The following is a 24,591-nucleotide window of genomic DNA, read 5'->3' on the forward strand; positions in this document are numbered from 1 at the left end:
GCCTCTCTGCCCTCCCCAGATGAGTCTGCCCAGAGTGGTTGGGGGAAACCACCAGATGGGTGTTGTATTTATTATTATTATTATTATTATTATTATTATTATTATTATTATTATTATTAGTGTCTGATTGGAAGGAAAATCACATGGTAGCCAGCACAAATACATACAGCCAACAAGCAGTTATTGTGCTTTCCTCAGGAAAATAAGGGGAGAAATATTCTTATAGGCAAGCCCTATAAATAAATAAATGGTAGGATTTTGATTATTTGGATTGTTGAAGGGAAGATTGCAGGCCAGTGGAAAAATACAGGCTAAACTTCCTTTCCAAGGCAGTGCCTCACCTGTGACAGCTTACAGAGAGGGCAGGCAGTCCTAATACACTCCTTTTGCAAGAGGACCTAATCAGCTCCACCAAGCAATTTGATAGTAGCATTTGTCTTTTGTCCATTCAGAGAACAAAGCAGGACAAGACAGAGAGGGAACAGGGGTTGTGGGAGGGGTGTCCACAATTGGCAAGTGCCACAGCTCAGTAGCAGAGCATCTTATTTGACAGCAGAAAGTCATTTTATGACTTGCTGAATGTGTGCTCTATGTTTGTGCTAGGGAAGTTGGGAAGAACCATTGAAAGTGGGATACTTTGGAATTGACTGGAAAGGGGACATTTTTAAGGGTTTACAGCCGACATTTCCACACTTTCCTTTGCTGCATCTTTTGCTATCTTAAATCTCTGCTGGGGTTCTCTCATCAAAGAGTACTCACCCCACACTTGGGTCTTGGCTTCCAGGATTCCCAACACACAGAGTGTGGGGTGCCTTTACACTCTGACTGAAGCAGGGGTGTCCAAACATTTTTCTAAGAGGGCCGGATTTGATGAAGTGAACATGCGTGAGGGCCGACCAAAGTTGTTGACTTTTTTAGGATTGAAGTTGCTGTTTTTAGGATTTTACCCCAGAAAATAAACTGCCGCAGGGGCCACATTAAAGCATCCGGCAGGCCGGATTAGATCCCCGGGCCTGACTTTGGACATGCCTGGTAAAGCATCCGAGAAGCTTGAAAAGTAATTGCTTTGGTGCACCCCAGGTCCCTTCCCTCTGGACTGCTGGAGGAAGTGGAAGGGTGGTGGCAGCAACGGCCAGAGAGTAAATCCCACGGTTTGCCCTCCAGGGTGGTTGTGTTGCAAAAAAGGTGGTGTGAGAGGCTCATTTGATCACACCTTTCCTGCCTGTGCATTTTGTACTTTTCTATTTTAACCATGTGCAATTGTTTTGATGTTTTGTAAACCACTTTGAAGTTCTTTGGAAACTAATTGGTCTATACATTAAATCATCGTAATAATATAAACAATATAAAGACACAAATATCTTGGCTCTCTTCAAATACTTATTGGTCATGAAAGTTCCCAGATGAGGAGGAGTTTGGACTTACTTGTTCTCCATACCAACAAACCCCTTTTGATAGCACTTCCAGTCTGTGCCTATCCTGGATTCTCCAATAAAATAATTGCTTGGTCTGGGCCTCACTGTGGCCGAAAGAAAGGCCTACAACACAGAAGAGAAGAAAGTCTAGATAAGGGGGCACGAAGGAGAAAAAATGCCTAGGTCTTGGTCTCATTGAGGAGCAGGAAACTTCAGCTGGTGAAAAATGCAATGGCCAGATTGATCAGCAGAACAAGACGGTTTGCGCATGTAACACCAATCAGGGCCCAACTGTTCAAGGTGCTGTATGTCCTTCTCCTGTCCCCATTTGTCCTCACGACACTCCTGTGGGTTAAGTTAGGATGAAAAGCAGTCCTGACCAGTAAGCTTCATGGCACAGTGGGGACTGAAATCCCGGTTTCCCAGGTCTCATTATTCCTGGTCTCTCCATATAATTGTATCCTCAACTTGAGTACTTGTGAAGAGCTTTCTGACTCTCTGTGCTGGCCCTGGGGCTTCGTCCAGTCCTAGGTCCAGGAGTCCAACAAGGGGTCAGTCCGGTGGGGAGCAGGGAAGGAAGCAGGGCAAGGTACAGGGCAGGAGCAGGTATGAGGATACAGACAGACAAGTGTTAGCAGCTATGTTGCTCACGCAACTTGGGGCTGGGGCTGCCTGGCTTTTATCTGCCCCGATGCTTAGGGCGGACCCGATCCTCTGGTGACTCACCTCTCCTTCTGGCCTGGAGGCGAGCATTCCTCCTGCAAGAACTTAGTTCCCTTCGCCTCCGCAGCTCAGAAGAGGATGGTGGGTTACCGGACCCAGGGGCCGCCTCAGCTTCCACTGAGGAGGCTGGGAGTGGAGCAGCTGCAGGCAATGGGTCCTCCATCCAGGCCCGTCCTTAAGGCTTGGCTGAGTGGTGCGGTGCACTACGGCGCCCGCCTTCGGGTCTCCTCAGAGGAGGCGCCATGCCGAAAGAGAGGGCGGAGTTATTTCTTATTGCAAGATTAGTTGGACTTTTGTCCCGATGGGTAGCAAAAAGTTGCTTAAGCGAGGAGCAACAGGAGGAGGCTGAGCTGGCTCCGTGCAACTGGGGGGGGGGGAGGAGGAGGAGGAAGGAGAAAGGTTTTTCACTCACTTCTCTTCTGCAAGGAGGAGAGCCCCTCCCAGGCAAGGAGAGGGAGCAAGCGAGCGAGATAGGGATGCTACCGCTTGCAAGAGGTGGTGTTGGTGGCAGCAGCAGGATCAGCAGCCTGGCTGAGTAACACGCTGCGAGGTGAGTGGGGGGTGGGGGGTGGGGGGGTGGTGACTGGGGGCACCGTTGGGCGCCGTTGCCGGGCCAGAGGGCTCCTCGGCTTCGCCTCATCCTCCTCTGGGAGGGAGGAGAGGACGAAGGGAAGTTCTGGGGGAGTTGATGAACTTTGCACATCAATTGAAACGTCATTTTGAATTCGGCTGCTTCTCAATCTCCCCCCTCCGGAAACTTTTGCTTTCCTTTGGTAATTGCTCGTCCCCTGGCCTTTCCCTTTCCCGGTTACTATCCTTAACTTTCTTTTTTTAAGCGGTGTGCCAGGGATTGGGGAGAGGGAGGCGTGGGGGGAGGCCGTGCATCATCACCATCACCATCCACACCGCTTTCCATCTTGGCTGGAGCCAGGCAGCCCAGCCTGGAGGAAGTCCAACGTCAGTAGGCGAGGCTGGTGCCAGGAGGGCGACATTCAACCTGCGCCTCTTGGGAAAGAGGAGAGAGGAAAGGCGCAGCTTGGGAGCGAAGCTGCCCAAGGGAGCTTCAGAGGCGTGCAAATAAACTTGTCTTCCTTCCAAACATGCGGATGGATGGGTGGGGATGAGGAAGGAGGACAATTGTGGTGAAAGGTAGAAAGTGCCCCCCTTTTCAAGCAGCACGACTGTCTTGCTGGTGTCGCAAATGTAGCGTTTAGGGAGGGAGCGAGAGGTGGCTGAGTGTTTGTCTTTTTGCTTGCTTGCTTGCTTTTTGTGTGTGTGTCGTGGAGGAAAGTTTCTGAAAAGTTGGTTGGCAGTGGTGCGGAATTGATGCTGCTGCTGAGTTGGGGCAACTTCTCTCTCTCTCTCTCCTTCCCTACCCTCGCTCCTCCCTGCCTCCCCTTCTCGGCTCCTTCCCTGTTGCAAACTTTACCAACCAGCAACACCCGTTGCAGCCTGTTGCCTGCAGGACCTGATGCTCATCGATATTAAACCATCTGAGCTCAGGAATTCATCCAGACAGGGCCGGTGCTAGAGTTTTTTGCACCCTAGGCGAGACCACCTTCTGGCGCCCCCTGCACCCCCGCCAAACCCTGCTTTAGCGGGAGGTGGGGATGGTAGAGAGGTAAGCAGCACCTTCTCTGCTGTAGCGGAGAAGCTGCTGCTCACCCGCCCTGCCCCCCACCAAAGCCTGCTTTAGCGGGAGCAGGGGGTGGTGGTGTAGGGGCAAGCAGCACCTCTCTGCTACAGCGGAGAAGCTGCTGCTAGCCCCCCCACCCCCCCCCGCACAAGCCTAGCCAGAGCCCCCTCCATTTTGGCGCCCTAGGCAACTGCCTAGTTTGCATTAATGGACACGCCGGCCCTGCATCCAGATCATCTCTCTCCCTCCCCTCCTACTGCAAAGTTTATTTTTAACCAACGATTTGGATGGGCCTGTGAGAAGGAAAAGGAGAAGCATCTTTTGACCCAATTGGCCTCCACTCCCTGCAACTACATCCTCCTCCGGCTCGCTCTCCTCTTCCTTCTCTAGCCTTTGCTTGTTGTGTTGGGGTTGTGCGAGTGAGGGAAAAGCTTTTTTGATTCGAAGATGATGTGGAGCGAAGTAGCTCCCCTCCCTTTAAATAGAAGTGGAGTCGACTCTCTCAAGGTACAACTCTTCTCCCCCCCCCCAAAGAAAACACAGACGCTTTGGTCTTCTCTCTCTCTCTCTCTCTCTCTCTCACACACACACATACACACACACACACTCACTTTCCCCTGTCCTTGTTTGCAAGGGCAGTTGCTGGAAGTTGGAGCCTTCACAAGATCAGTTCTGCTTCTCTCTCTCACTTGGCCCTCAACTCAGGATCTGGTGCACGCGTGAGAGAGCCACGGGGATGCTGCCAAGTTGAGGGAGCAGAGGCGCCCAGCAGCAGGTACGCCGCTCTCTGCCAAATCTGGGAAACGGTGGGGGGGGGGGAGCCGGCGCCGGAGGGATCTTTGCACCACAGCACCAGATATGCTTAAAATGGCCCTGCCTGCATCCCATCAGGAGCCAGAGCAGACTCCGCTGATGCCTGCACCTGAGGATCCAGCACAGGTGAGGGCCCTTCAGGCTGAAGCCCTAGCCCTGGCTCAACAGGTTCCGGAGGCAGGGAATCCTGTGCAGGCTGGGATCCGTCAGGTTCAGCATCTGAGATTGACTCCCAGGCCATCACATTCTTGCTCATGGAGCAGAGGATCAGGAAGCCATAATGTTCCCACTTACACATAATGGCAAGTTACCCAGAGGATCAGGATGGAGCAGCATCCTGCTGTGATGGGTTAATCCTTCCTCTTAAATATTATATGTATATATAATGCCAGAGCTGCAACAAAACATATCTGTCCCTTATCCGTCTCTACAACCACAGCAGACGCTGAAATCTACCCCCATAGTCACACTCCTCCATTGTCTCTTAAGAATTTATCCCATGATCTGCTCACCTGCTCATCTTCGCTCTCAACACATGCCAGTTTTGTATTGTATTTCATCTTTTCGCAGTGGAGTATGCACTGTTTCCAAGACCTTGTGGGGGCAATGTTGTCAAATAGAAATAGGGCTCCATTATAAACAACCCATCCCTCACGTGTTAACTTGTGGCGAACGTCACCTTTGAGCAATGCCCAGAATGTGTTAGGAATAAAAAGAGAGAAAGGACAAGTGAGGTTTTAGGAGAAGCTGGCTTGTAGGACTCTGCAGAGTTTAAAACACTGGTATTAGGGGGAACCTTGGGAGCAGCTTGGGTGGGGGAACCGCCCAAGCTGAAGAAAATCTAGTATTGTCCTCAAAGACCCACTGGGACCCACTGGCTACGCACTTAAAGGATAAAGATGCTCAACTTCAGAGTGCATTTGTTTCCCCAAATGTTGCATCTCCAGTTGAAGAACCCAGTGCCTCTATAGAGGATGTTTTGTGGGATCAGTTTCACCTTATGCAATTAGCTGATGTGGACAAAGTACTGGCAGCAATGCATCCAACCACACGGCCCCTCAACCCCAATCCCTCCTGGCTGACTGGTTGGGTTCAGATTGTGGTTAATGCTTTGCTGCATGAGGGGGTGGTCCCTGCTGCGTTGAAAGAAGCAGTGGTGTGACCACTCCTAAAGAAAGCAACTCTGGACCCTTTGGATTGGAACAGCTATGGGCCGTTGCCAATGTTCCCTTTGGGGGGAAGGTAGAGGAGAGGGCCATGGTGTTATGTGGTCCTGGCGGCCACTCCCAGTCACCAGTCTAGCTGCCACATTCTGGATTAGTGGAACATTTCATTTCCTTCCCTCTTTTTGCACCCATTAAAAATTCACTAGCCAGCTTTCTAACAGATTTGGGTCAACAGCCAAAAGTACCAGATTGAGAGGGGCAAGGGAGCTCCTCTGGGTCTCCTGTGAAATTTCACCTTCTTGTAGCCAATTCCTTCTAGACAGTTTCAGAACTGTTTTTGAGTACAGAGTATTATAATAATAATAAAAAACCTAGAACAACCCACCAATTGAACAGTGGGTAAGTAAATATAGGAAACAAAAGCTGTACTACTGACACGATCTTATTTCACAGGCTCCTCTGCCCTTCCTCAGGATGAATTACCTTAGCACGGAAGGAGGACATGTGGGGACAGGTCATTGATTCATGAGTCAGGCACAGTATTTGGCCTGCAGGACAAGTGCCTCAAGAGACAACTGTGTCCTCCAAATCAGCCTCCTGATTTCATCACGCTAATACACCCGCTTGTATTATATGGGATTAACCAGACATTAATAATAATAATAATAATAATAATAATAATAATAATAATAATCAGGTGTGCTAATCATGATATTTTAGAAGGGGATTGACACCAGAATGTGCCATTCTAGCCTGTAATGGAAGAGAGAAGTCCATTCCAATGGTTCTGAAATTGCCTATTGCCTCAAAAGTTCTGGCACCTCGACCTCGACCAAAAGAAGTGGGTTCTGAGTAACTTACTAATAGCCCTCTGTATTTCACTGATTTTCTTTTTCTCTTCGGAAATTGCTGCAGATATATTCTCAGCTTTCTGGAATTTTGTGATATCTAAGAGAGTAGCAACAATTGAAGTTGGGAGGAGTCTCAAACAAACATGCACAGATACTGAAAAGCAATGTTTCTCAAAATCCAATATTTACCTTTTATATATAGGAACCTAGGAAGCTGCCTTATACAGAATCAGACCATTCATTAATCTAGATGAGAATTGTCTGTGCTGAATTGCAATGGCTCTGCAGGGCTTCTGAAAAACATCATTCCCACCTCTGCCTGGAGATGCTGAAAATTGAACCTGGGGCCTTTTTAAAAAAAAACACAGCAGCCATGACATTGGCACGTTCCTTCAGCTGCAGTCCTTTCCTGGAGCTTCTGGATAGCTCAGTCAGTAGAGCATGAGACTCTTAAGCTCAGGGTTGTGGATTTGAACCCCACATTGGGTGAAAGATTCTTGCACTGCATGGGGTTGAGCTAGAAGACCCTTGTGATCCCTTCCAACACTACAACTCTGAAACGGAGGTGAATCAGCCTCATATAACCAACATGCTCCACTCTAAATAATGCATTAAGGTGTTCAAGGCATAGAGTATGCTGTCCTGCCAGACTCAACTACCATATTTTTCGGTCCACAAGAGGCTCTGGACAGTAAGACGCACCTATTTTTTAAAGGGGGAAAACCAGGAAAAAATATTTTTTTCTGGTTTTCCTCCTCTAAAAGGCTGGGAGGGGGAGTGAAGGAGGCAGCAGCGGAGGGACTGGGAGAGGAACATGCTACAGGCCTCCCCTGCCCCTCCCACCCTGCCGACACCAGCGAAAGTGGGGTGGAGAAAGGGGAAGCCAGAGGGCTCATCCCCGCTTGCTTTGAAGGGAGCTGGGGACTCACTCCTTGTCCCTGGCTCCCTTTAAAAAAAGTGGGGATGAGCCTCTCTGAAGGGGCGCCATGCACCTCTTCAAAACGGCTTATCCCCGGGATGAGCACAGGGCGTGGGGTGGTGGAGAAAGCAGCTGCTTCCTCCACCACCCAGCACCCAGCGCTGATCCAAAAAGCCTGCTTTCTGCATCAGCGCGGGGCACTGGGTGGTGGAGGAAGAAGCTGGGATCCCGGCTGCTTTCCCCGCCACCTAGTGCCCTGCGTCGATCCAAAAAGCCTGATTTCGGGTGCTGGGTTGTGGAGGAAGCAGCTGGGATCCCGGCTGCTTTTTCCACCACCCAGCGCCCCGCGCCGATCCAAAATGCCTGATTTCGGGTGCTGGGTTGTGGAGGAAGCAGCTGGGATCCTGGCTGCTTTCCCCACCGCCCAGCTCCCTGTGCCGGCGGGCAGCACTGAGGTTGGTGGAGGAAGCATCTGGGATGCTGCCACTTCCTCCACTACCCCATGCGCTGCTCGCCGATCCCAAAAGCCTGCTTTTGGGATCAGCAGGCAGCGTGGAGGAGGATCTGGGTCCACCCCGCAGCCTCCGGGTCGCATGTTTCTGCGAACGTAGGTGCATGGAGAATCCAGCAACATCTCCGCTGCCGCCCCCCACCTACCGCCCTGGTATGTGAAGAGGTTTGATCTGGTTGCTTAAACTCAGCCACATGCTTCTCATGAGCCACTCTTGAGTTCCTGTACCAATACTCTTAAGAAATTCCTCCACATTGTTGCTAAGCTAAGTTTTCCTACCGTGCACCTTTTCCGAAGCACATGGATCTGACCTTTGAAGGGTTTGTAAGCAAAATCTTTCTTCAACTTACCAAGTGTGTGGTCTCCTCCTATGCTGGGGGAAGAGGGAAACTTTGGAACTCACTTGGAAGAGCCTATTTTAAAGGTCTGGCAGCCTATACTTACTTTCATGCTTACATTTTCTGCATATTTTGTGACTGTAAATTTCTGCTGGGTTCTCTCACCAATGGGTACTTGCCCCAAACGTGGATCTTGGCATCCAGGAATTTTCTTTCTTATATCAATATATTTTTCCACCAACACACCACACACACACTCACACCATGCTTATGGAGAAGAACAGAACGAGCTTGAGGCAACCCACCCATTCCTCTTCAACTCCTCTCAAATGAGCAATGAGAGGAAATCACATTTGGTGTAAGGAGCTCCTGAACAGACAAAAAGTAACATATGACTTACCATCTGCCTCAAAAAGTTCTGGAAAGTTGTCTTCTACCGTTTGCAGAATCCTTTTCGTTCCTTCTTCAAATATGGCTCTCCTTTGCATTTCCTGAACGTCTAAAAGTGATGATGGGGAAAGTTGTTCATCGCATGTGGGAGAATAGCTTAGCTTCCCCCAGACCCACTAGGAAGGGATTCGGTTGCATTTGGAATGAGACTTCCATGGTACAAGTTCCAGTATGTAATGTACTTCCCAATATTCATAAAGGAAGAATTTCTCTACCTGGAAGACCCATTTTCAAGTCTCAAGATCTAGTTTAGAGTCCTTAGCCCAATGCCTGTGTGTGTGTGTGTGTGTGTGTGTATTCCAAATTGCATAGGCGTCTGGCCCTTACAGGAGATGGACACGAAGGCTACCTCATCTTGAAAAGGAGATTGAGACCCAGATTCTCCTCCTCCCTCCACCTGACACTTGTCAGAGGGGTCCTCCAGGATGTCTGCAGGTACCCCAGCCTCTCGATACCCTTGGGAGTTGAAGAAAGCATTTCTGCCTTGGGAAGCTCTCCTCCCCCCAGAGGCAAAGCAACCTGCTCCTGTACCCGGAGCGGCAATCATTCCCAGTTGCTTGGTGCGCATCCTAACTTTGGGGTTGGCATTTTGTGTGTCCCCTTTGGAATGGCACCCAGAGTGGCCGCCTCCCGCCCCCCCTCGGAATGCCCCTGCCTCCCCCCCTTGACTGAGTCTTTCCCACTAGCAGGAGAGCTGCCGCCATCTCGCAGACCGGAAAAGGAAACCAATTATGTGTGGGATTTCAACCATCTGCCCAAGGTGCATCATGTTTTACCTGCAAAGCCTCTTCCAGCCCCGACTTTTCCTGCCCCACACCTGAAGTCATATGAGATCAGCTATAAGGCAGGTGGGCTTGGTGTGGCTGACCAGGGTCGGGTCTTCCCCACTCTGACAGTCCAGATTTGTCAAGAAAGGAACAGCTGAATGCATATATTTACCCTTTTATATATTCTTGAAAGACTGGAACTTACACAGATAGGTCAGCATTGATGCCGCTACAATGGAAGCCATCACAAGCACTGCACCAACATACAGGGAATATGCAGATTCGAAGAAATTTTTCACACGTTCCTGCAAAGGTGTTAGTGCTCCTTGATGGACAGGAGGAGAGAAAATTCTGATTTAGTCATCAACAGACAACATCCCAGTGCCACCCAAGTCAAGAAATTTCCCATAAACTCTGGCAACCCATTTAGATCAACATATGGCGGCGAGCTTCCTAAACCCATGGTGGTGGGTTGCTCCACTGTGAAATGTCAGGGGACCCAACCCGTGGAAGGTTAAGTGGATGAAGGAATCTGGCATGGAAGTATTGCTTCTTGAAGACACTTTTCTGCCCATGTTCCCTGTCTGGAGGCCTCAGGAGCATGAAGAGACAGAAAAGTGGAAGCATTTCATCTCAGCCGCTGCAAGAGAAGAGAATTCTTACAGACAGCTATCACCCGGGACTAGAAGGACCTTGGTCTGACCCAGCAAGCTCTTGCTATGTTCTCATAGAATCATAGACTAAGGCGGAAGGGACTACGAGGGTCATCTAGTCCAACCCCCTGCAATGCATGAATCTTTTCCCAATGTGGGGCTCAAACCCATGACCCTGAGATTAAGTGCCCCACTAAGCTTAATGTTCTTATAGTGAAAGGTAGAGCTGAGGAGAGACTTCACATTGAGACCTTTGATCCTCAACTAGCAGAGTGGATTGGACACCCTCAATGTGTCTGTTACCCCGGCCTGGAACAAGGACATAGCATACTGAGGGGAAGATTGGGGTTGTGGAGTTCATCTGGCTGCCCTCCGTCAAGTAAGTGGAAGGGGGTGCAGTAGTGGATGGGTTGTAGTGAGGGCAAGGGCCCATCAAGGACAGCTTTCAGTTCAGGCTGGGGCTGTTCACTGCCAGCAGCAGATGGTGGACACAAGTTCATTGCTCCTCAGTTGGACTTGGTGGATCCCCTGGACCTATAGAAGATGCTTGTCCTCACTCTGGTCCTCCCCATCATAACTTTCCTTTACTGTTCCTTCCCCCTCCATGTGCTAATGAACATACAGACCTGGTGCTTCTGCTTCCTTGTCTGCTGGGGGTGGTTCAGCTTTCGCTGGCGGCTTATCTATATAAAGACAGCATGAGTATAGTAATATGATATGATATGATATGATATGATATGATATGATATGATATGATCAACATAAAAATAAACACAGAGCTATAGCCCGAAATATCTCAGCTCTGTCAAGTGTCTACAGTACAATGTACTGGAGGGAACGTATCAAGTCAGCAAATCTCCATGTTCCTGTGAAGACAAAATATAAAATCAAAATAACCTTCCAGTAGCACCTTAGAGAACAACTGCAATTAGTCTTAAGGGAAAAGCAAGGGGTGAGATGGCTAAAGATAACTTTGTCATCTGTAATGAGATAAGAATCCAATGTCTTTGTTCAGACCAGACAATTCAGCAACTCATTACCAAACTTAAAACCAGGAGAGACCTGGTTATAAGGGTCTGGTGACTTCTGTTTCAGTGTATCTGAAGAAGTGTGCATGCTCACGAAAGCTCATACCAAGAACAAACTGAGTTGGTCTCCAAGGTGCTACTGGAAGGATTTTTTGATTTTATATTTTGTTTTAACTATGGCAGACCAACACGGCTACCTACCTGCAACTTCCTGTGAAGAGAAAATAGGAACCGAAGGGACTTACCTGGTGGCTTTTTGGGAGCCATTGAACTGGTTTCTTATTTTATTCGCAACCTGTGGGAATATAGAGTAGACAGTGAAGTCAACGCCTTATTTAAAAGCAGAGTCACAATGGGCAATTCATAGGCAGTGTTGCCATGGAGACCCTCTCCCAGTTAATGTAATTGTTAGAGTGAGTTACTGTAACAATGCACTTAGCTGCATTTCTTATCCCTCTGATCTACCTCTCTACGATCCCACTATACAACGCTGCAGGCATCTTTTAAAGTGTTGTGTGGTTCACAGTAACACAATACATTTGTTACTCTTTAAGCTGCCAAAATAATATGTATTGTTTTTTCTGCACAAAGACTAATAAGGCAACTCTGAAGATGTTGTTATAATGCTAATTCCTTCATACTTGGCCATGATTGTTTAAAGCAGTTAAGCAATCACTGTTTCACTGCTTGTGCCATTACAAAAGAATTGTGTGTGTGTGTGTGTGTGTGTGTGTGTGAGAGAGAGTGAGAGAGAGAGAGAGAGAGAGAGAGAGAGAGAGATGGAATACAGTAGTACTTTGGTTGTCAAACTTAATCCGTTCCGGGAGTCCGTTAGACAGATTTGAAAACCAAGGCACGGCTTTCGATTGCTGCAGGAGCTTCTGCCCTCAATTGGAAGCTGCGGAAGCCGTGGGGGACGTTTGGCTTCCAAAAAACATTCGCAAACCGCAACACTTACTTCCGGGTTTGCAATGTTTGGGAGCCAATTTGTTTGGGGACCAAGCTGTTCAACAACCAAGGTACCACGGTTATGTACAATATAAAGTCTTGAGGAATATACAGCATAGCTGTCAACTTTCGGATTTGAAAATAAGGGATCAGCAGCCTCACCTATGACAGTCACGTGGCAGTGGTGGGCGGAGCCAGAAGCAAAAGTGGGCGGAGCAGCTAGAACGCGGCGTCCGCACTCTTCCCTAGATCAAGCTGCTTTGGGCCTCGGCCGCTCCGCTGCCTCCGGGTCGCTATACAGCCCAGCCGGCCGGCCCGCCTCGCCTCTCCCACAGCAGCCCCAACAGTCACATCTGTCAGGTTCACTATCGCTCTCTCTCCCCCGCACAAGCTTGGCGGCGTCTGGCGACCGGGCTCGCCCATTGGTCGACGCGTCCGCATGGAGCCTGGCGTCTCCGGGCTCTCATTGGTCTCCGTGGCTGTGTGTACACAATTGGCAGCGCCACTCAGAAGCGGACGGGGAAGAGGGAAGGGGCGGGGCTCAAGTTCTGGAAAGGGCCTTAAGGCAACTTGTGAAGCGGGGGGGAGAAGGGGGGGTGTCGTCGGAAGCCGATGGCGGCAGCCGCGGTTCCTTGCCACCCACAAGCCCCGCTTAAACCGATGGGGGGGGCTTCTCAACCGGTCTCTCCTCCTCCTCCTCCCCCCTCCTCTGGCTGCTGCCTGTCTGCAGCTAGTCTGGCTCTTAGTGACAGCAGGCAAAGAACGGGGGAGACAGGGAAAGAAGGGAGTCCTTTGACAACCCGGGAATATCCGGGTTTTTGAGTAATCCGGGGCAGCAGCGGGAGACACGTTGAAAAACGGGAGAATCCCGGCCAATACGGGATACTCGACAGCACTGATATACAGTATAAACAGGCTAGAGGAAATGATTTAGGAGCAGACATAGTATAAACAGCTTTGTATGAGTAACATTCCCCCTATCTTAAAAGGTAAAGGTAAAGGGACGCCGGACCATTAAGTTCAGTCGTGTCTGACTCTGGGGATGCGGTGCTCATCTTGTTTTATTGGCTGAGGAAGCCGGCGTACAGCTTCCGGATCATGTGGCCAGTGTGACAAAGTCGCTTCTGGCAAACCAGAGCAGCACACGGAAAGGCCGTTTACCTTCCTGCCGGAGCAGTACCTATTTATTTACTTGCACTTTGACGTGCTTTCGAACTGCTAGGTGGGCAGGAGCAGGGACTGGGCAACAGGAGCTCACCCCGTTGTTGGGATTCGAACCTCCGACCTTCTGATCAGCACGCCCTAGGCTCTGTGGTTTAACCCACAGTGCCACCCGCGCAGTGGTGTAGCAAGGTCAGATGGTACCCAGTGTGGCATTGTTTTTGTCCCCCCCCCCCAAAAAAAAAATTCTTAAAAGGAGAAATAAGATACTCACAGCGGAAAGTTTTGTTTTCTTGTTTATTTACTTAACATTGTGAGCATAAGCACTTAAAACCTTTCCCCCCTAACTTGGTTCTCTGCAAATTTTGAAATCACATCATCAAAGTCAATTCCTTTCGCTACTTTGTTTTCAATTGACAAGATGGCTAAACCAGAGAGCTTTCCCAATCCAATCCTGGGGGAGCTAGGCTGCCCCAGAAGTCCTGCCATGCTATGTGTTCCATCAGCAGAAAACGTTAGTTGAGGTTACTGCCTTGCATAAAGTTTATTTTATCTCCGCAGCAGCCTTTGTTCAACCTTAACAAAGGTCCTTCCTGCATCCAGCCCAGATCCAGCACCAGCAACACCCAGCATCTTGGATCAGCTGCTGGAGCTCCCCCATTGTTTCTTCACCATTAATTTCCACAATTAACCACAAATAAAAAAGAATAAAAACAGTAAATCCATACAGCAATAACACTTCAAAACCTTATCTTTGATATTCTTTAAACCTCGAGACTTCCCTCCATATGCAGATGTTTCAGCCTCTCTGACCTGTTCCGAACTTTAAAGCAGGGGTCCTCAAACTTTTTAAAGAGGGGGCCAGTTCACTGTCCCTCAGACACTGTTGAGGGCTGGACTATAGTTTTTAAAAAATATGACTGAATTCCTATGCACACTGCACATATTTTATTTGTAGTGCACACAAAAAATCCCTATCTGAAACTGCTGCCAGTCAGTGTAGGCAATACTGAGCTAGGTGGAACAATGGTTGAAAAACTTGCTTAGGGCAAAAGGGTAGGAGGCTGAGGACTTAGCCTGGAGCAGAAGAAGAAGAAGGAGGAGGAGGAGGAGGAGGAGGAGGAGGAGGAGGAGGAGGAGTTTGGATTTGATATCCCGCTTTATCACTACCCGAAGGAGTCTCAAAGCGGCTAACATTCTCCTTTCCCTTCCTCCCCCCCAACGAACACTCTGTGAGGTGAGTGGGGCTGAGAGGCTTCAAAGAACATTAAAAGAAAGATGAAACAGAAAATGAGTTACATCAGGCCTGAGTCACAAAAATTTACATATTGAAAACAAGTCTAATGTATAATTTAATGAAGAGATAAAGTGGGGAGCCCAAGGGTGAGATTATGTATAAATCTAGCCTTACCGAAGTGAACAGAAGGCTAGAATGAATTTATATTTTAAAAATAGTTTTTGTAATAAAAAATATATGGATGAAGATGTATTTTGATTTATATATGTGTGTGTAGGTGTGTTTAATGTGTACTTGTTTTATGTGTATGTGTATGTAATTATGTACTTTGGTTAATAAAAATGTATTTATTGGAAAAGAAAAAGAAAAGAAAAAGAAGTGTGACTATCCCAAGGTCATCCAGCAGCTGCATGTGGAGGAGCAGAGATGCAAACCTGGTTCCCCAGATTACGAGATGTAATAGGAGTATAACTACACCTTCACACCGTCCAGGTTCCCCATGTACAGAGAGGGGACTCATAGATCCACTGCAACGCCATTTCCCCCACTTTTTCCTTAAGGACAGGAAAAGCTAGCTGGCAAGCAAGAGGAGGAGGGGAGGGGGGAGCAGGACGGGCGACAACAAGGCGCGCATTCGGATGCAAATCCAACTGCTCCCGGCTCATCCGATTGCCCATCGCCGCGCCTCTACACCCACCCTCCACCTGCACCCAGATTAACCTTTCCGCCCAGCCCTCCAACGTTTGCATATCTCACGTTTGCATATCTCAAATCTATCAGCCGACATTCAGCAGGTAAACAATAGGCAAATATCACCTCAGGTCCTGGCCGGAACGACCTCCTTATCGCTGAGGCTGCCCATCTCCAACACCCCCCCTCCCGGAACTGAAACCGCACCGTAAAAGCGTGCTTTCCTTATCACTACACAAATGCCCAGCCTCTGTTATACTGGATTTAATGTGCCGTATAACCCAAGTGTTATGTATTGCTACGTTGTGTATGAACCTCCGACATTGTATCCAGATGTAACTCATGATTCTCCAGCTATATACCCTGATGTATCTCTGCCTTAATGTATCCTTGTACTCCATGTATGCTTCTCTGTAACAACCACAATGTTATAAAGTTATCTGTAACCTAATCATACCCAAAGAACGTGCAAAGGGCTTCCTCTGGCTGCCGCCTTCGTAAGGACTAACTGTCATTGGGGAGCTGTCAGATTCCCGTTCTCAACATTCTATGAACTGTCAAACCTCCTTCCCTTTCACCACGGCGCCATCTACTGGGTCTACCACCAAAGCAGCAGGATAAAAGACAATGGAAACATCTGCCGGTCAAAGAGAATCACCTTTATTCATATACAAAGCAACACGGACGTTCACCTTTCAGGAAGTTCCGATCACCAACTCCACCCTGCAGGACAGAAGACAACAGGAGTATTAGCAAGTCCAAAGAACAGGCAGGAAGATCGCTCTGCTTCTATTGTATAAACCAATCTCTTTGTCATTAAACGTACTTACCTTATGTAAATCCCTTCTTCCCGCTCTTTTCCCTCCATTTACCTGTATTGGAACAAAAATGTATAAAACCCTCCCAGTAACTGTACTCGAGGTTCTTCTCTCTCCTTCGTGATCCGCACGTCGTTGGGAGGTTGAACCTCTGTTGCAACAGACCTAAATAAACGGGAGGCATCGCCTTGCTTTTCTTCCTTCAGCTCCTGTGTCGTCTCGGGTCATTTTCCGTTGGTAAGTGGGAGGCTCCAGCCAAACCTGCTGGCTTCCCGGGGTAAAATCTCCGGAGCTCCTTCTTGGGTACCGGACCCTAATTTCTTCCCGTGGTACATTAAATGGCTTACGACAATTGGCGACGCACGAAGGGACCCGAGTTTTCCGGTGATCTGAGGGGTCTGGGTTACGGGGAGGCTCAGCGCGCACCCGCCTCTTGCTGGGAGAGCCATCCCGCCCCAGGGACCAGGATCTCTGGCAGTAATTCGGAGTTCCGACGGGACACACCGGAGCAAAGCAACGCAACCGGGGAGGGAGGTCGTTCTCTCACTTCGTCGCTCGTTGGTTTGACAAGCAGCAGGAACCCGGACAGCCACCCAGGGGACGCTAAGTGAGTATAAGGGGCACGGGAACGGGTGGATAAGTAACCGCAGCAACGAAAACGCTATTCTATCCCTTTTCTTTCTCTTAGCTTGGACCTTGGTTAGCAGCTAAGCTGCAGGGCAGAGTAACAAAGCAGAACCGAGGTCCCGGGTACAACGCTCCCGTCCTAAACGCGGCGGCTGACCCACGTCTACCCTGACTCTCTTGTCAAACCTTTCTCCGTTCCTCTTTTCCTCTCTGAAGGTAAAGCCGCCCCTGCACAGTTCCGATCCGAAAGGACGTGACGGACTGCTGTCAGAACGCAAGGTTACCTTTTCCTTTCAAAAACCTATCACGGGCTTACCGCTTTGGCATTGCGCTCGCAAGCGTCCGAAGGCAGGTAGCCCTTTCCTTAGTGTGTAAAAGGCAGGGACGTTGCTGTCGGGCCCTCGGCAATCAAATTGACACTAGTAAGGGGGGCCTCGAAGGTACTTGATCGCACCACAGCCTAGTAGCGAAGGAAGCCAACGGCTGGCTGCCTAGTAGTTAGCACAGACGAACGACAGGCAGGAGAGGGACTGTGCAGTCTCAGGAACAGCGTTAGTGAGTGCCCAATATAACCCAGGGTTCACCTAGCCCGAACTGCAGTATAAAAGACCGGTTCTAGAGTTGAGATGGGTGCACCCCAGTCGAAAGAGTTTCAATCCCGGACTCCTGGGCAGGGCAAAGCGCAACTGCGACTTGGCCCTGAGCAGGAATCTGAGTCTGACAGCCCGCTACGGTTCGTCCTTTTAAACTGGACGAAGCTGCCAGGAACACATGACCTTGATAAGAAGAAGCTAAAGAAATTGTGCAGGACACGTTGGGTGAGGGCTACTGCCCACCACCCCATAGACCAAATCTGGCTATCAGGCGGTTCCTTTAATATCAAGCGCCTCGCCTTACTACGGACCGTCCTGGAAGATCAATACCCGCTACAGATCCAATACCTTGACCTCTTTGTAATAGCAAGGGACGTCCTACAGAGCAACAAATCCCCTAAAACTTTCCACCAGATGTCAGTGTTGGGAAAGAAAGAAGTTAAACCGCCTCCCTACCGGGAAGCTACCGAAGATGAAATCCAAGACAGCTATCCCCTTCGGACCTGTAGACTCGGGGGAATAAGAGGAGCCCCATCCGTCCCCAACGAACCAGATGACGACCTTGAGATCTCCCCGCCCGTCCTCAGCCCCGTGCCACCATCTCCTAACAGATCCCGGAGTGAACGTACTACCCCTCCAACCCTAAGCCCTGTTTCCAGCCGGAACCGCAGTAACTCCCTCATAAGGCAGCTCGTAGTGGCACTGAAGGAAGTGACAGCGGACCCGAGCCGCAACCGCGAGGAGAATACCGACTCCACTCTGGCTAAGACAGCAGAATTAGACGCCCCGGAGGGACAGTATCCCCTCAGGCATGTACCCATAGCGCCCGCCTCAGATCAGGGAGCTGCCACCTTCGTGTACTCTCACGTTCCTTTCACCTCGTCAGATCTCATGAACTGGGCTGATAAGATGGCCACCCTTAAAGATGAGCCCGGACAATGCGTCCGATTTATTAACTCTATCTTCAAGACGCATAATCCATCTTGGGCAGATGTCCACATGTTGCTAGAGGCCCTCTTTGACGACCCCGACAGGGAGGAAATATTGTCAAAGGCAGGAGAAGCACTCATCTTGCCACAATTTCAGGATGGCCAAAATAAACCTGCCGATGCCACTTTAGTTACCGCGCACCAACTCAGGAATGAACCCGATTGGGATTATAACTCAGCAAAGGACCAGTGGCACCTAAAGATTTTCAGGAAAGCGGTTATTGAAGGAATAAGAGCGGCCAAGAAGAAAGGGATAAATTGGACGAAAATCCAAGCTATAACCCAGGGAGCTGATGAGACCCCCTCCTCCTTTTACACACGTCTCATAAATGCATTCAGGACGTGGGGAGGAATCGACCCTGACCTCGCAGAGAACCAAATAATCGTGAAAAGTTTTTTCAAGGACCAATGCAATGCAGATATCAGGAAGGTCCTCTCCCTGCAACTTGGCTATGACGGGAAACCTATAAGCGAAATCCTGGCAATAGCAAAGACTGTGTTTGACGGCAGGGACGAGCGCAGGAGAAAAGAGGCTAGAAAGGAAAAGGAAGAAGATGCCCGAGTACTAGCCCTAGCCCTAGGTGTTCCACCGATTGCCCCGCCAGGGAATAATGCATCCTTCCACAGAGGCCTCACAGGGACCCCCAATTTCCAGCCAATCGCTGGGAACCTACGAGGGCAACCACAAGGCAGGGGCAGCAGTTTTAACAGGGGACCACCCGTAAACGGGAGATCAGGGTTCAGCCGCCAACCCGGGCCCTACCTTTGCTTCTATTGTCATCAGGAAGGCCATTTCCGCCGAAATTGTCCAGTTTTCCATAAGGATTTTTCAGGGGCAAGCCCGCAGGAGATAACAAACCAAACCCTACCGCCTCCTCAGAACCCCGCACTGAATGTCGGACCGGCAGGTGGAAACCCCTTCCACAACCAGTTCGCACCCCAGCGAACCCAAGCCCCACAACTGCCACAGCCGTATAATAACTACTGACAATTAGAAGGGAATCCCGGAGAGACAGCCCTAATGTGCCCCACTTTCCTCTTGTCCTCACAAGATCCCATATGTACGCTCAAGATTGACGGACATGATTACAAGTGTCTGCTAGACACTGGGGCTACATTTTCCACGCTAAATGGGAGCCATCTGACACCTAGTCAAGACCAACAACGCATCATGGGCATCGATGGGATTCCCCGAACTTGTCACCTCTCTAAGCCAGCTAGAGTAACCATTGGACCTCTAGCGGCCGAGCACTCCTTCCTTTTGACCTCAAGCCCCGTCAACCTTCTGGGACGGGACTTGCTGTGCAAATTAAAGGCGACCATCACCTGCAGCTCAGAGGGCATATACCTCCATATGCCAGAGGATTCAGCTGCCTCCTTCCAGGGGCTACTTACAGAGGAAGGAAACCCAAATTTAGAGATCCCGGCGCCACTAAAGGACCAGGTTCCGACCTGGCTGTGGGGAACCACTTCCACAACAGTCGGGCTCCTGAAATCAGTGGAACCCATCAAGATTAAATACCATACCGATGTGCCTTACCCCTGCGCCAGACAATACCCCCTGTCCCCCGATGCTATAGAAGGACTCAAGCCCTTAATTGAAGATTTTTTAAACCAAGGGATCCTCGTCCCCACAGCCAGTCCTTGCAATTCGCCGGTTCTCCCACTCCACAAACCTGGGAACCCACCCCGGTACAGGTTTGTCCAGGACCTTAGGATCATTAACAACTTCGTTATACCCCGACACGCCATCACAGCAAACCCCAACACTATATTGACTGGTATTCCACCTGATAGCTGCTACTTCACAGTTGTGGATCTGTGTTCTGCCTTCTTCTCCATAAGAATACATGAAGACAGCCAGTTCTTGTTCGCGTTCACATGGGGAACCGGCCAACTCACATGGACCCGACTGCCCCAGGGCTATGTCGAAAGCCCCACGATTTTTGCCTCTGCCTTACAAAAGGACCTGCAGGACCTTACCTTCCCTGCTGGCTCCACCCTTCTAATGTATGTAGATGATCTGATATTAAATTCTACATCTAAGGACAACTGCCATACTGACACCGTCTACCTGCTAACTGCATTGGCACATAAAGGCCACAAGGTGTCACCAAAGAAACTACAATACTGCCAAACTACAGTAAAATACTTGGGACACATAATAGGACAGGGGACCAGAGCGCTCGCGCCCGAGCGAGTGGAGGCCATTACGAGGGTTCCCTTACCAAAGACAAAGAAACAACTTAGGGGTTTTCTCGGGATGAGCGGATTTTGCCGCGCGTGGATCGTAGGATACGGCGAACTGACGAAACCTCTCGTCAAAATGACCTGTAAGGAGGAACCTGATCCCCTTAAATGGACTAAGGAAGCTTTCCAAAACTTCGAGACCATAAAACGAGAGTTGCGATCTGCCCCGGCCTTAGGACTCCCGGACTACCGCCTCCCCTTTTCCCTGTTTGTCCATGAACAGAGAGGGGTAGCCTCGGGTGTCCTAACTCAGACTTTCAGAGGACAACAACGGCCGGTCGCGTATTACAGTGTGCAGCTGGACCCAGTAGCGAAGGGAACCGTGGGATGCTTGAGAGCAATTGCAGCCGCAGCTGAAATAGTGGAACGGGCCCTTGAAATAGTGCAGAGCCAGGAATTAACTCTGAACGTACCACATGCAGTAGCCACCTTACTAAACCTACGGGGGTGCCAACACTTCAGCATAGCGAGATTAAACCAGTACGAGGCCACCCTCTTAGCCCCCTCAAATGTCCACATCAAAAGGGTCAATACTTTAAACCCAGCTACACTACTACCGCTACCTGACGATGGTACACCCCACCACGATTGCACCCAAGCTGTCAGATCGGCCGAGAGGCCACGAGATGACTTAGATTACCTCCCATTAGAAAACCCAGATCTCCAGATTTTTACGGACGGCAGCTCTAAGGTCGTGAACGGGAACAGGCAGACAGGATATGCTGTGGTCACTCATGACACTATCCTGGAGTCCACTTCTATTAACCCGCGGTACAGTGCCCAAGCAGCTGAACTAATAGCCCTCATAAGGGCTTGCGAACTAAGTGAGGGCAAGACTGTAAACATATATACCGACTCAAAATACTGCTTCGGTTTGGTTCATGCTACCGGGGCACTGTGGAAACAAAGGGGATTCTTAACCGCTGCAGGGACTCAAATATCTCATGCCACCCTCGTCAAAAGACTAATGGACTCCATCCACTTCCCAAAGGCCATCTCAGTAATACACTGTAAAGCTCATACAAATGGGACTGACTTTGTCTCTGTCGGTAACCGACTAGCAGACACTGCCGCTCAACAGGCTGCCTCTGACAGCATAAGCTCTAGTGAATTCCAGGCTGTCTTAGCCCCGGCTGACATAGACTTTGACCGTATGTATAGAACAGCACAACAACAGGAGATCAATCAGTGGCAAGCATTGGGGGCCATACAGAGAGATAACATTTGGATGCTGCCAGACGGTCACATGATTATGCCCCGTGCCTGGGTCCCTAGACACTTGCGCGTCCTACATGAATTCACCCATTGGGGGGCCAATCGTCTAGCTGACAGCCTCCTTAGAAACTGGTACGCCCCTGGTGCCCATCAATCTGCAAAATCCGTGTCCAAAAATTGCCTCATCTGTGCGGACTTTAACCCAAAATGGGAACCAAGGGGGCCTCCTGGTTCCCGACCCTGGGCTTACATACCATTCGAGAGTTTACAACTAGATTTTGCGGAACTTCCCCGATGTCAGAACTACCGATACATCCTCGTGATCACAGACAAATTATCGGGCTGGCCTGAAGCCTTCCCTGTAAGGAAGGCCAATGCGCAAACCGTAGCCAAAATCCTCATGCAAGAGATTATTCCCAGGTATGGGGTTCCGCGGAGACTCGACAGTGACCGCGGAACCCACTTCTCTGCGGAGGTCGTTCAAGCTGTCACCAAAGCCTTTGGGATAAAGTGGGAGTTGCATACGCCGTACCACCCTCAGTCTTCTGGCCAGACCGAGCGCATGAATGGGCTTATTAAATCACAACTGGGAAAACTGTGTAAGGCCACCAACCTAAAGTGGACAAATGCCCTAACCATCGTCCTCCATAATATCAGGAGCCAGCCTAGAGGACCCGCAAAACTCTCCCCTTACGAACTTTTGTTTGGGAGACCTTCCCCTACCCACACTTCCCAACTCCCCACTTTTGAACTGGAAGCTGGGGAAGCTGAACTAGCCACTTATGTGTCAGAGTTACAGCGACACCTTAAGAGACTGCACCGCTATGCCGCTAATTGCCAGAACGTACCCCTTGACGTTGATGCCCACAAATTCAAATCAGGAGACTGGATCAGGGTAAAAACCCTCAAAAGCTCCACCCTTGAGCCACATTATTGGGCTCCAACTACCAACCCTGGACGAGATCTTCACGTCTCGCTGTTTGAAGAAGTCACACAACATCCTGAGAGATCCCACCCATCCTGCTCACAACCTTTTTGAACTGTTGCCTTCGGGCAGAAGATACAGGATAATGAAAACTCGAACCACACGCCTTCTGAATAGTTTCTATCCAAGAGCTTTGATTGCACTTAATAATGATCTCATGGTCAGTAGTAAGTAATAGTAAGCAGTGAGTAGTAAGGAATGAGACAGTGTGATGGCCTGGGAGTCAGACTCTGATGCTGAACCTGAGGGTTCCCAGCCTGCACGGGATTCCCCGCCTCCAGAACCAGCTGAGCCGGGGCCAGGGCTTGAGCCTGAAGGATCCCCACCTGTGCTGGATCCCCAGGTGCAGGCATCAGCAGAGTCTGCTCTGGCTCCTGATGGGAGGGAGGACCCATTGCCTGCAGGTGCTCCACTCCCAGCCTCTTCAGAGGAAGCTGAGGCATCCCCTGGGTCCAGTAACCCACCATCCTCTCCTGAGCTACAGAGGCTCAGGGCAGAGAGGCGAAGGGAGTTAAGTGTCTGCAGGAGGAGTGCTCGCCTCCAGGCCCGGAGGAGAGGCGAGTCTCCGGAGGATCGGGACCGCCCTAAGCATAGGGCCAGATAAAAGCCAGCCAGACCCAGCCCAAGTTGCGTGAGCAACTTAGTTGCAAGCGTGTGCTCAACCTGCAACCTTGTGCCTGAACCTGCCTTGGACCTTGATCTGCTCCCTGCCTTGCTCCCTGCCGGATTGACCTCCTTTGGACCCCTAGACCCAGGACTGGACTTGGACCTTGCTTCATGGACAAACCCTTGGGGCCAGCACAGTTTGCTCACGCCACACCCGCACTCCCCCTTCACTGGGGTGCGTTCGGGAGGAACTAGTAGCCATGGCTGACCAGGCGGCTGCGCTGGTGGCATTGGCCCAGGAGAACCAGGCCTTGACTCACACCGTGCAGCAGCTAAGCAATGTGGTTACGGCGCTTCAGCAGCGTTTGGATGCCTTACTGGCTCCTGGGGCCGCCGCCCCAGCTCCCGGCAAGTACCCAGTGGCCCTGCCAGAGAAATTTGATGGGTCCCCAGCCAGCTTTCCCATGTTTCTCGCCCAGGCCAAGCTGTATATTCAGGGGCGAGCTCGGGATTTCCCTGACGATCGCACTAAGGTGCACTTCCTGATCAGCTTGCTGAAGGACCAGGCGGCCAAGTGGGCGTTGCCGCTGCTCCGGCAAGACTCCCCCTTGCTGACAGACTATACGGGGTTTTGCAATCATCTGGAAACCACGTTCGCCAACCCTCAGAAGGGGAGTCAAGCCAATCGGGCAATTCGGCGGTTGAAACAGGGCAAGTCCACAGTGGCCACCTATGCCACGGAATTTCGGCTGCTGGCGCAGGACTTGACCTGGAACGACTCTGCCCTGCGGGACCAGTATCTCGAGGGACTTTCAGACGAGATACTGGATCAGCTGGCCACGTTGGATCGCCCTGCCACACTGGATGCCCTCATCCAACGGAGTCTGCAGATAGACGATCGGTTGGAGGACCGTCGCCAGGCCCGGGGCCGCCGGCACTCCGGGCTCCCGGCGCCGGTGCTTCCCTGCAGTTCCGTGGCCAGAGCTGAGTCATTGGAGGAGCCGATGCAGCTCGGGGCAGCGCGGCCTCGCCTCTCCCCCTCGGAAAAGACTCGGCGTCGGGAGGGGAACCTGTGTCTCTACTGCGGTGGGAGTGGACACTATGCCCGAACCTGCCCTGAGAAACGCCAGCCGCAGGGAAAACGGCCAACCCCAGTAGTTGATGGCCCAGGCTACCTGGGGTCCCAAGCATCGCATGATGGG

Source organism: Lacerta agilis, chromosome 9, assembly GCF_009819535.1.
Source record: "Lacerta agilis isolate rLacAgi1 chromosome 9, rLacAgi1.pri, whole genome shotgun sequence".
Taxonomy (NCBI): Eukaryota; Metazoa; Chordata; class Lepidosauria; order Squamata; family Lacertidae; genus Lacerta; species Lacerta agilis.